The following is a 13,002-nucleotide window of genomic DNA, read 5'->3' as shown; positions in this document are numbered from 1 at the left end:
ACCCAGTGGACACGTCCATTTCGTCAGCTGTTGAAGTTCTGATTGGCTGGACTGGGGTGCACTTCAACAGGAGCCACAGCCAATCAGCCCTTCAGCAGCAGACGAAATGGACATGTCCACTAGGTGGACTCTTACAGAATACCTCCCCAGCTGAACACTTACTGGAGCGATGAGCGCCATCTATCAGCGCAGTCGTCAACTGCGGTGGCGTGAAAATAACGAGCGTCAGATGTGTGACATTCATTTGGAGATATCGGTTTCCGCCGGCTTAGCGGATCCACCGCCACATAAAGCGATAACTTTAGATATTATTGATCAACAATACTGGTGAGCTCAGTAAGTGCCATCATGAGTGTAGATTTGGACTACGATCATGATGAACTTTTGTACTTCGAACTGATATGCCGTACTCTTAGCTGCATTTGACGAAGAGGTACTGACTATGCGAGGATTTTAGAGTTAAATTTCACGCTCTCTGCGAGTTCTTGAAAGCCAAGTCGAACACTCGATGAAACACCAGTTTTGGCACGATTATAGCTGCCCGAGCATATGCCATACCCGCAGAGCCGTGAATCCATTCGTGGTTATATATATATATATATATATATATATATATATATATACAGTCAGCCTCCAGAGTCTGTAAAGGAATACGTTTATCTAGGTCAACTACTCACAGGGGACCCTGATCATGAGAAAGAAGTTTACAGAAGAATAAAATTGGGTTGGAGTGCACGCGACAGTTATTGCCAAATCCTGACTGGGAGCTTAACACTGTCGTTGAAAAGCAAAGCGTACAATCATTGCATTCTACCGGTGCTCACATATGGGGCAGAAACATGGAGGTTAGAAGCTCGAGAACAAGTTAAGGACCGCACACAAAGCGATGGAACGAAAAATGTTAGGCCTAACGTTAAGAAACAGGAAGAGAGCGGTGTGGATCAGAGGAAAGGAACGAAAGAGTGGAGAAGGAAAGGCAGGGAGGTTAACCAGTTCAGCAAACAAACGGGGATAGCCGATATTCTAGTTGACATTAAGGGGTAAAAATTGAGCTGGGCAGGCCATGTAATGCGTAGGACGGATAACCGGTGGACCATTAGAGTTACAGAATGGTTACCTAGAGAAAGGACGCGCAGTCGAGAACGGCAGAAAACTAGGTGGGGTGATGAAGTTAGGAAATTTGCAGGCGCAAGTTGGAATCAGCTAGCGCAAGACAGGGGTAATTGGAGATCACAGGGAGAGGCCTTCGTCCTGCAGTGGATATAAATATAAGGTGATGAGGATGATATTGATGATATATATATATATATATATATATATATATATATATATAATTTGAAAAAATTGCAGGCCCACATTGAAAAGCAGTGAACCAACATTTAAGGTCGACGTTTCGGTCAACAAATTTTTGTTTTTGCTTTTCAACGTGCGCCTGCGCATTTTTCAACTGATTGAACACGGTATTCAAAAAACTACTGCCTTCAAATATATATATATATATATATATATATATATCAAACCAACTGTTGCACGATTAGCGTTCTTTGAAGTTCCAGTGGAACTATAATGCCATCGGTTTCTACCTATAGAGTATGTGTCACCGTTTACTCTTGTACGTGATTCAGCCATATTGTGGCATTAAGGGCTTTTTTCTATGGAGTTTTTTTTTTTTTGGTCTGAGATGTATTATTGGGTCTGACATGCAGATATCCTCTTATTTGACCTTCTCTCACTGGCACGAGCTGGACAAGGTCTTTGTTGCTGAGTCCCTGATTTTTTTAAATGTTCAGATTGTTACGTAAACTGCGAGTTACTTCCAAATAATGAACACATGCATACGAAGTTTTTCCGTGGAAACCTGTTCCCTCGAGTGGGGCCAGCCATCACATAAAAATGATGCCGAAGCATGTGCGTGTTCCACGGTATTTTATCGCTTCACTATATGCGTATCGGTCTCTATCCGTTGCTAGTAAAACGCTGTCTTTGTTCATTTACCCATCCTGTCTCAAATTATTCCCTCTTTGATTACTACACGAAATGCCTTCACGCGACGTAGTCATCTAAGCAGGAAGCACAACAGCACATATACGGGCTCCTCGTTCAAACTCGTCGCATACTGCGCGGTGCTGCCGGACTTAACGCTCATGTCTGCCTCCCAACTATAGTTGCCGCTTTCTCGCCACCAAACATGCTAGCTGAGGTCGACCTCTCTGCCTTTCTAATAAATTATATCTCTCTATCTTCTCGCCAAACATTTTCTTTCGTTTTTTTAGCTAACAAGTTAACACTAGTTGCTAACTCCTAGCGCGGTATTAGTAACAAGAAATTTATTTTCGTGTCTCCTCACCCTACACTTTCGTCCCGGATGCATGCCGACGCGAAAAGAGTGCGTGACAATGTGTATAGTGTTACGCGGTCGTATATATAGAAGCGCCCATCATCGTCCCCTCAAGAGGCCACGCGCCAAGTCGCCCTTCGCAAACGCCATTGTGTATACTATACACACTACATCCCTTTCGCGCAGTCGTCGGCCCTCTGTCCCGCAATTCTCTTCCATTCTCTGCACCTCTTGCGCGCCCGCTATCGTTCCTCGGCGCGGGCGGCCATATATATTGGCAGAGTTCGAGCGGTGATTCGAAGCCTCGATGGGCCCGATGGTTCCGCGCCTCCTCATGCCGTGCCTTCCTAATGGCCTCCTGTGCCCTGACTCCCCGCAGCCCCATGAATATATCTCGGGCGCCCATTTGGATCCTAACGGCACTTCCCTCCTCCTCTTCGCTGGGGGCGCGCGTGCGTCGTAATCGTATCGGCCCGCCCGCCGGCGCGCGCTCGATGCGAATTCCCCGCCCTCCAAATACGCGTCTAACCTCGTCTGTGTTCGGCCAGCGCTACATAAGTTGGTACGGCGGCCTTCTCGCCTCCAGGCGCGCGTATCGTGCCTAGTGTGGGTGTATATATATTTTGCCTGCACGTCCGAGGTCGACCCTCGAAAAGCGATGCCCAAGAGCGCGCACCAGAGAGTATAACGCACTTTGCGGGAGATCCTAGCGGGAGCCAGATTTACGATTTCGGCAGTGGCGGGCGACCACGCTGATGGCTGCGAGCGTGATGGCGAAATTTAAAGACAAAGGCGAGGAGATTCACCAACCCGCGCGAACGCTGATCCTGTGCGCGCGAATTTTCCGTGCTTCCCATAACTTCTTCTCCCCCTCCTCGGTCCTGTTATCGTCTCGGTCCTGATCGAATCTATTCGGTTCACTCTCCTCTAAGCATTAGACGTGCCCTCTAAGCAGGGAAGCCAGTTTTACGAAGCCTTCTCTTTTGATCTGCGCAAATTTCCTCGGTCATCACAAAGGCGATGAACCTGGCTCGCTAACGGCGTCAAAAAACTGCAATTTAAAAAACAGGAACTCAAATATGTATAGGTACTGTGTGTAGCAGACATTAAACAACTAAGCCCGTGTGATGCCAGCCAATCAAGATGAGGGACATATTATTAGCTAAGGCGACAGGCCAATGGGAAACATCACTACCGAAAGAAGAGCTTTGTGAATTTGGCAGCAGAAGTAAACAATGACATGATAATATGATAACATAACCTATTGCCAAAATAAACCATCAAACAATAATATTATAGTAGACGCCAAATGGACATCTGCAAGTGCAGAGCCATCCTTGGTTTCCTCGTTCCTCCGTGTCTTACGACACTTTTACCATGTTGTAACGATGCCATTCACCTCTACGTTCTTGTCACCTTCGCGTGGAATGGGCGCGTACTTCTGTACCGAGTTTCAACAGACATGACGGTTTGTAAAATACCGACGCAGAAATTGTTTCCACGCTGTTCAAAGTGCAAGTGCAGCAGGGATAAAATTTGAGAAGCATTCCTCAACGGGTCCCATTCTCGACTTTAGGCGGTTACACTGCGTGCATCTGCGCATTGTAGGAGAGTGTGCCCATGGCCGGTATTTTGTAGCGATGCCTTTGCGATGCTTAATGCCTTTTCGCGCTTGGTCAGTGGGCAGAGCGACGCTCCGCTCACGTTATCAACGGGATCAGCCGGCCATTTGCGGTGGATGATAAGACTATAGTATAGAATAAAGCATAACGCATCGCTACAAAATACCGGTCCATGTTTAATTCTTTTTCTGCCTTGACGATATGCTGCCTCCCTCCAGCCTTCACTCCCTGCGCACGCCCACCACCCAACAGCACACACGCGCAGAGAGAGGGAGAGGGAGTTAACAAAGTTTATGCGTCCCCTTTTACTGATTGAGTTATGATATGCGATAGTACTTACGTAGAAAATGAACGATGGTGAAGGCAAAGTTGTGTCAAGATGAGCGGCTAATATATGTTTTGTCTTTGGGATGCAAGTGTGTGAATGCGAACATATATTCGCAGTAGTAGTTTGTTGAGATAGTTCATAATAAAGCGTACTTAAGCAGTGCGAGAAGACTCGGTGCAAGACGGGCTGTGTGCGTGTTTATTCTCTGGTTACCTCGGCTGTTCTAACGCTCTTGAACGTCGTACATACGGTAAGAATATAATAGCAGCAATAGCACAGGAGGAGGGGGGGGGGGGGGGGCTATATGTGCGGACTTTGGTGACTATGCATAAGTGATTCGGTCGAAACCGGAAGACAGATCACTCAGTCTTTCTCTCCGCATGTCTCCGCCAATTTATGCAGCGTACGTATGCACGAAACAACGCGGACGATGTGGCAACTTAGCAACCAAAAAAGGAGAATACAGTACAGATCGAAGAACAGATGTGAAGAAAGTCGCCGTGGCAAAAATTACTTAATCGTCCCGCTGTGACCGTCCAACCCTCGGAAATATCAATCATACCCAAGGGTCCAGTCTTATACCCATCGCGTTGTCTACGGATTATTTAATGTGCAAACTTGGACATTTTCGGAAGTAAACCCAGTCCTGGAGTATGCGCATACAGTTCAGTACTGCTGATTCTAAGTGCAGAACCAGGAAAGGACGCAGACGTCGTAAGTAGCACGACATCTTACCATAAGCACGTCTTACCATATGCTCTTCATGGGCAGCAGCATTCCAGGTCGACAGCTACGGAGTCGCATAAAAGTACATTGAGAGTATAAAAATATTGAGAGCTTAGCGTTTCCATCGGTGTGAAGTTATTAAACAAAACAAAAAAAGCGTTTGCTACGAGAAAAAAATATAAAAAAGAATAACGCAGAAAAAAAGCACCTTTATGTATTGACACGTGAAGTCAAAAGATTGCACAGCATACTGCTGTATTCTTGTATATATATAGCTCGAATCAAGGCCAGCTACGTGTATATATTACGTGCAGAAAGAATCCGTATGAGAGACGATTTCAGTCTCATCTTATAGGTTCCTCGCAAGGCAATGAAATCAGTGAACCATTAATGCTAGAACGCTCGAAGTGGGAAGAAGGTAAAAAAGAAAGAAATCCCTTTAAATATCTCTGTTATGGCTCGGCTGAACCATGGTCTGGCGTCTTTTTCTAAACTTTGAATTCGCCTTTCCCGCCCCCTCATTCAATTGTTTAACAATTCTGCCCCGTCTACACACCACTCCATTGGAGATTTTTGCAGACGCTTGGTATATATTATAACACTTTCCCACTCCGTACGCCTGATGTATCAGAAACGAGACAGCTAGGGAGTCGGATAGAGCGATCCAGAAACATCAGTGCTGGAAAAAAGCGGCTGCCTGTGAACTTGGAACAAACGCGCGTATTCGGTCAACCACTTTCAACAGTGGTCCTCAAAGCTCAGCTCGCGGTCAACAAGATACCGTATAAACCTTTCTGCTTGTCTGGGCGGAGGTAGCTTTGAAAATAAAGTGCGATCATGCGGAAAGAATAGAAGGCCCAGGCGCAGATGATAAGCAGTAGCCCAGCTAGTTTTTCTATGGCGCGTTCGCAGCTTGAGCGTCCCCCCCCCCCCTCCTCCCCTGAAGGCGTTTTTGAAGAAAAGTTTCTGTGAAGGGTCGCGCTTGGTTGAGCGCGCAGCGGCGACCTGCGGTCACGCAGTCGGGGTGCACAAAGTGCGGTGGGGTTCGGTTTCAGCGCAGAAACTGTTTTGCTTCTTTGATTCGCGTATCGCGGTGAAACGCATATCTAGGGCGTATCACGCAATAGAAAAGTCTACTAAAAGCAAAGGAGACGCCGAAAATATTCATGATCTCTCTTTGTAGAAGGATCGTCACTCCAACACGGCGCCCTGCAAGCCTCATGCCGGTTTGGTCCGCGCCCTCTATTTTGTATACAGTTTAGTGGAGAAAACCTTACGTGCTGCATTAATTCTCAATAGAAGGTTTTGCGCTTGCAACGTAGTTGTGGCGAAGTGCCTTCAATATGAAGCTTTAATAGAAATTTCGAATGAAAAAAAAACAACACACCTATTCAGTCGCCAAAGCAAAATTACTGCATTTGCGATGGTGCGCACGACGCCATCTTCTATGCGCATTATTTTTGCCAAAAAGGTTTGAAAGAGATGAGAGAAAGAGAAAAGGCATAAAGGTACTTAATATGGAGGTCTGGTTTGCTACCCTGTATATAGAGAAGGGAAAAAAATGTTCGATATATATCTAGCGAAACTTAAATTTTTCTTGGTATTTGTGGTGTACGATAATACGACCTTGATTTCCTGTAAATAACAGTGTTAAATGTACAGCGCTGCCCCTAGTTATGGCAGTAGATGCAGGTGGTACATTATGACGAATTCAAGCCGGTAGTTTGGCTTCCCTGTGGGAACATCTCAGAAAGCGATGAAAACGTAAATCTAGTTTTCGCTGCTGCGCACCAACAGAAGCCTCCACTCGATCGTTTTATTCCGTTGAGAAACTTTAGTACGACAAAAAAAAATTCACCGACGATTACGATACTCCCTAATGCGAATTTGGAGCTCAGTGGTTTAGGTGTTTTCAATTCGCAATATAATGTGGCAAAAAAATTGATTCTGAGCGACAGGGTCCTCTCGGCGGCGGCGCTGAGCCTCTGCTCGGGCAGCTCGTTTAAGGTGGATACACAGGCGAGGGCAAAATCCCGCATGCTCCACGGGCCAAACAGTCACGTGATCACTTGAGTCCGGCGCAGCCGAGTTAGGTCGCATTCCCACAGCTGGAGCGCCGTTTGCAGAATCCGCGTGCTTACTCTCGACTCCAACGCTTAGCAGCTGCGCATTTGCATAATCGGCGTGCTCTATATTCCATATAGCGCTGTGAATCCCTCAACAAGAGCCAAAAAAGTGACCGTTGCCTCGTCACTTAGCGTTTTCTTGTGCTGCTCACTCATGTTGAGGTTACGCAGGTTGCGCGGTCTGAGTAAATAGAAATGTGCGCGCAACCACGACTCGCCTTTCCCGCTACACCACAACAAATGCACATGCAGTCACTGCTGCACAACAAAAACACACGTGGCTTCAAGCCGACAACACGCCATCGTAGACACGCCAATCCGTCCAATGTTGACAGATTTGACGCTGACTATGCTAAATGAAGTCAGACGACCGCCAAACGGACGGACGGAAATACCGGCGAGCATTTTCAATCCGGACCGCGAGCGGAGGAGGCCGGACTAGGCGAGGACGGCACGTTTTGATGACGCGCGTGTCACGTGATACGCCATCCGCTGCGCAAATTCCTCCTCCGTCCGGTCGTGTGAATGCACCTTTAGCAGCAGTGGCAGACGAAGCATTTCCACCGGTTGCGTGGCTCATTGTTCAGAAAGAAAACGTGAGCACGGGAATGCGTGGATCGCATTCTTTAGCGGCGCGGCGCAGGCGAAGTACCGCATGCGCAGTGGGTCCGAAGCCCACGCCAGCGCTTTGTTTAGACGCACTCGCCGCATGTCTGGTCGCCGCCGTGGACACGTCTGGTGCGGCACTCCGCTTTGCTCCTCACCCTTTCGCTGTACTCTCTCCCTCCGCAATTCCTCCCCATGGTTCCGCTGCACCCTCCTCCTCCGCTTTCCTTCTTGCGCTAACTTCGCTCTCGCCGTCTTTCATCCGCCGCTGCGCTCCGCGTTCGCTCTTTTATCCTCCGCTGTGCTCGTTCGCTCTGTTACGCCAAGGTACGACACCGAGGAACGCCGACGCTCCACGCAGGAACGGGCGCCTAAGAGCTGCGCTCTAAAATTGTGCCCACAACCTTCTTAACACAGGCGCGCGCAAATGTGTACCCTGTGCAGCAGGTGCTTGTAATGTCAAAGAGTGAAATATAAACCCTGGGCCATGCCCACACCATCTTTTCGTTCGTAAGAATGCAAAGCTTTGTTGGAGGGCAGCGTCACTTTCAACCCGTTCGTTCTCACCATTGATGGGAACGTCCGTTGTTACGAGCCATTCTTTGTAGCAACATCTTTCTTAATCGAAAAGGTGCTACATTTCCGCGTAATTTCTTTAATCGGAGATGCACTTATTTCTTGTACTCATTTACAACAAACACTATGAGTGTACTAGTGTCTATAATAAACAACGCACGTGTGCACCAAGTTCGCATTATCGGTAATTCAGGACGCATCGTTTAGCTCGTTGTTTCATGTTCATTGCAGCATATCAGCAACATTCCAATAAAAATGACATCTAGGTATTAAATGAACGAGGCAACCTAACGTCTTTTTGTGCAATACAGCTCACAGAAAGCGTGTTCTCAGTGTTGCACAAAATGTCAACGGTTGCTGAGAATATCGTCACACTATATCAATCCAACTAACGATCAAATTGAAACGCTAAATACCAAGTTTTCCATCCCAAAGCCGTAATTTCAGAATGAGAGGCACTGTAGGGCGAAGTTGCAGGTCAGTTAAATTGTGACCTCCTGGGGTTCTTTATCGCGCAACCGAAGGTCTGGTACACGGGCGTTTCGAGCCAGAAACCGAACCTGCGAACTTTGCTCAGCAGTCATCGTGGCAGATGATAACTGACGTAAGCAATATCGCGTGTTAGTAATTCACTTTGCGATGAATGATTTTCAGGAATACGTCTTGTTTTGATTTCTTGTAATGCATACTGGAACTCTTTATAACTGCATAAATTGCATATCTTTCTGCGGACGAGTGTTTGATAAATTTCCAGATACTTACGAAAGAAGTAGTATACATGAGATGAAGTAAAAAGCTAGCTTTCCGTAAGGATTACTGTTTACATTAAGATGGCTCGTGGATTGTTTTTTTTTTTTTCTACCGCAGCCTGTCTGCTTGACATAGAATCATGTTTATCTCCCCCCCTCACTGCTTTTTGTTTGTTTGTTTGTTTGTTTGTTTGTTTGTTTGTTTGTTTGTTTGTTTGTTTGTTTGTTTGTTTGTTTGTTTGTTTGTTGTATTTCCTGCGCAGATACCAGAAAGTAGAGGTTAGTAGTTAGGCCTCCCCATGTAGTTGCGACAGCCTGAAATCGAAGTATGCAAGACTTATACATTACAAATGGAGAGATACATACAGACAGACGCATACCTTAGGAGACGGCAGCTTTTTCTGGCGCAAGCACCGAAACGCAACTACTGGCGAGCAGGATAAGCAGCGCGAAACACTGGCACACACCGCAAGGCCCTCGGAAAACTGAAAGAGGTGAGCGGCACGTGAAGCAGCTAGCAAAAGTGGCAAAATAATAAAAAAGAAAGGCAGGAAGAAACTGAGAAGCTGAAGACCGGAACGCCACGCGCAGGGCAGCAACAAAAGCTGCGGACAGGAGTGACACGACGGAGGGAGAACGGGAAGAGAAGAAGGGGGAAGGGCCCAAGCTGTGGCACCGCCACGAACGGAGCCGGGGCCGCGTGGGGTGCCTCGCTCCATCTCCGCGACGAGCTGTTGTCCGACAGCGGAGCGACTTTGAAAAAGGCCGGGCCTCCGATGGCTGCAGCAGGGGAGAGGAGCCACCGGCCCCGCCGGCAGCCAACAACAGCTCTTCCCCTTTCGGCTCCCCGTTTTCTTCTGCTTTCTGCGCCTGCCTGTCGGTGCGCCCGCCGGGAAAGCCGAGGGGTGCGCCCAGTGGCTGCTTCCAAGACCGGGGTGTAGCGACGCGAGCGACGATGCCCATAGCCAGAAAAGAGCACGCTATAGTACTCAAGTTTTGTTGCCAACTTACTACGCAACTGCGAAATAATTTATACGCGTAAGTTATTCGAAGTAGCTTACGTGAATGCTCAAGCCTGCACCTAAAGCCCGAGTGTCTAGACCCACTTGCTTTCGTCGGTCCCTCGAAGGCTTTCTTGGTGACATAATGTCTCTGGTAGATCTTTGTCCCGACTGCGTCCTAGGCATAGTATTCGAGAGAGATTTCGGTATACCAGGAAGTTTGCTGAGGGTTTGTAGCCCGTTCTCTTCACCCTTCTTAGGCCGTCTTGATCAACGGTCTTGGCCATGACTCGTGTACTTGCTGGGACTCTGCGTTCCAAAGCCAGGCCCGAGCTATAGGAATGGAGGTCGAGTCGAGGGCTCAGGGTATAGCTGGCGCAGCTGAAGAGAAGTCTCAATATACCTGCTTTCTTGCAATCGGCGCCCATCGGAATTCGACTGACGAGCTACGAATCGAAGCCGCCGTCTTGTAAAAGCAGCAGAACGTCATACACGCTGAGCCACTGAAGCCAGATTCCTCGTTTTCGTTCTACTGAGGATGAAGTTACTCGAAGTTAAATATTCGTCAACTCACGAGTTTCGCCTCTTCGAATTCAGGACACTTCGCCACCTTCCATGCGCGTCGTGCTTCGCCAGTAAAATAAATCAGTAGCAGTAGCTCGTTCGTATACTTGGCTGATTTTGTGACATGGCTCAATCAGTAGATCGCAGGTTTAAAAAAATAGAGAGCTAGGTATGAAGGTTCGATTCTTGGTTCGGCCAGTAGTGGATTATTTTTTTTTTGCATTATTATCTGATGATTGATGATGGGGCAGTTCTTGTGTGGGTTGAGCTACTCCTGATAAATCTTAAACCACTGCGTTCACAGCGAAGGTGAAAGACAACAATTTATTTCATCGCAGCTGTATTGCGTCGTTTATCGCTTTTATTTTCGCGTTGACGTTGAGCCGGAAAGCGATTATCGGCGTTGGAGATTAAGATCGTAACGGTCGTTAAATGTTAAGGCTAGAAAGTTTTGGGGCATGTCACCAGGCTCTATCAAACACGCGCATTTGTTTTTTCGCCAACTCGCGTCGATTTTATCCGGGTTCATCTCCCCGTAAGTGACCCGGCCTAAAGTTGAAAGTTTATTCCGTGTGATGGCACGTGCGCCTGGCCGCCAAGAGATTTGTGAAAGCGCCCTTTCCGCCATTCACAAAGGCGATTGCCGAAGAACTTTCCCTGTTTTTCTCACTTAAGCTGTACCTGAATAAAACCAATACAGCGCCCCTTGGCACGAGTGCTCAAGATTCCGCCGGTGGCTCGCACATAACGCGCCACCAGCAGCTTCCACTGCATACGAGTATGTTCACGAAGAGTGATATGTAGAGTGTTTGTTAAAAGCGTACGGGCTCCGTTGCCTGCGACTGGCGAGAGTTCCTGGAATGTTATACTAGTTCCAAGGCCCTGGGAAATGAAAAGACGGTATACTGACCATATAGATGTCTGGACTGCCAGGAACGCCCCTCGGGGACAGCACCGCACAGCCGAAATACGCATACGGCGAAGGCACGGAGTAGCCTACATTCGCTTGACAAAGACTGTACTTGAGTGTGCCATTTTGTAGCCTTAGCTTAACAGGCAGTTTCTTTCTTTCTTTCTTTCTTCTTTCTTTCTTTCTTTCTTTCTTTCTTTCTTTCTTTCTTTCTTTTTCTTTTTTCTTACCCAGTGGAAGAACTGTGTCCTCTCAAACGAATACGAATACCAGTTTTCACTTTTTCGCTAGAAAAGCTGAAATACGCGTATGCCACAGGACCTGCCGATGACAGTGACGATTTCCTCGTATACAAGTAGTATACCTGGACGTGGCACAGAGAAATTGCGGACACGCCTGGACCACGTAAGCCTGATCGTGAAAAGATACGAAACCACTGTGGAGCGCTTTTGTTTGCCGTAGATCAAACGGGAAAGGCGGCCGGGATTTTGAAATTCAAACAACGTGGCGGCAAGTGACAGGCCTGAGTACGAAGAAGCTTTGGCTCAACGTTTCGTCGTTGTTCCCGCACTGCGAAACGCACGCGGGCCGCCCCACGACTTGCTATTTCCCAATTAAATAATCGTGGAACGGTCGCGATGAAAACGCACCCTTTTGTAACGCTCCAGAAAGAGCTCATAAAAGTCCTCCTTTTCTCTCAGTGCGCAATCTCCCACAAAATCGGAACGCAGGCTCTCTACGAAGCGAACGACGCACGGCGCATAGAAAAAATGCACGCAGGACAAGAAAGGGTATTTTATAGTTTTTTTTAAGTGCGATTTCCTTTCCTCTTGCCATTCTAATCAACCACTGATGACAGAGCGCCGCCCAGTTTAGCAAACCGCGAACGACGGCCAGCGGTAGTCGCCGTCGCTCACTGTTGTCCTCGCCGTCGTCGCGTGTGCCGTGACAGCTATTCCCAGCGACAACTATTCCCTCTCTTATATATTTTTTCCTCCTTCCACGGTTCCTTCTAAGCAGGCTTGGGGCGCAAAATCGCGTGACCACGCGGCACGTGACGCTCAAATCGCGCGCACGTGCGCTCGCACTGACGAACGGCAATACACCCTCAGCCTCCCGCGAGTGGCAGTAGCGATCGACTCGGCGAGCGTGGCGGGGAGTCTCGAACACGATCCGGAGCGCACGCTTTGGCGGCGGTGCGGGCCCAAAGCGGTATTGTTATGAAAATGGGACGCCAGTGCTCGGCGGTATAACAGCAACGCCGAGGAGGGGGGAAACAGCGCGTCACTCCCTCCTCATCTCGTTCTCCCACTAAACCTCCCCCCCCCCCCCCCACGCTTCTCCGTTGCACTGGGAAAGCCGTGGCGCAACACGCTGCCTCCTCGTCTCACCGCTTGCCGCTCGCTGGCTCCAGCCGTCGCCGCTGTCGCGCGGGCTCTGGCGTTCTTTTGCCGCT

General features: G+C 48.2%; 1 protein-coding gene across 3 annotated transcripts in view; it reads left to right on the top strand.

Annotated features, from left to right (window-relative positions):
- The window catches only part of LOC119437102 (LIM homeobox transcription factor 1-beta), a 231,371-nt gene that overhangs the window by 113,993 nt on the left and 104,376 nt on the right, over nucleotides 1–13,002 (top strand). The gene's annotated exons all lie outside the window — the stretch shown is intronic.

This window comes from Dermacentor silvarum, chromosome 1 (genome assembly GCF_013339745.2).
Source record: "Dermacentor silvarum isolate Dsil-2018 chromosome 1, BIME_Dsil_1.4, whole genome shotgun sequence".
NCBI classification, from domain to species: Eukaryota; Metazoa; Arthropoda; class Arachnida; order Ixodida; family Ixodidae; genus Dermacentor; species Dermacentor silvarum.
This window is presented reverse-complemented; position numbering and strand designations above follow the sequence as displayed.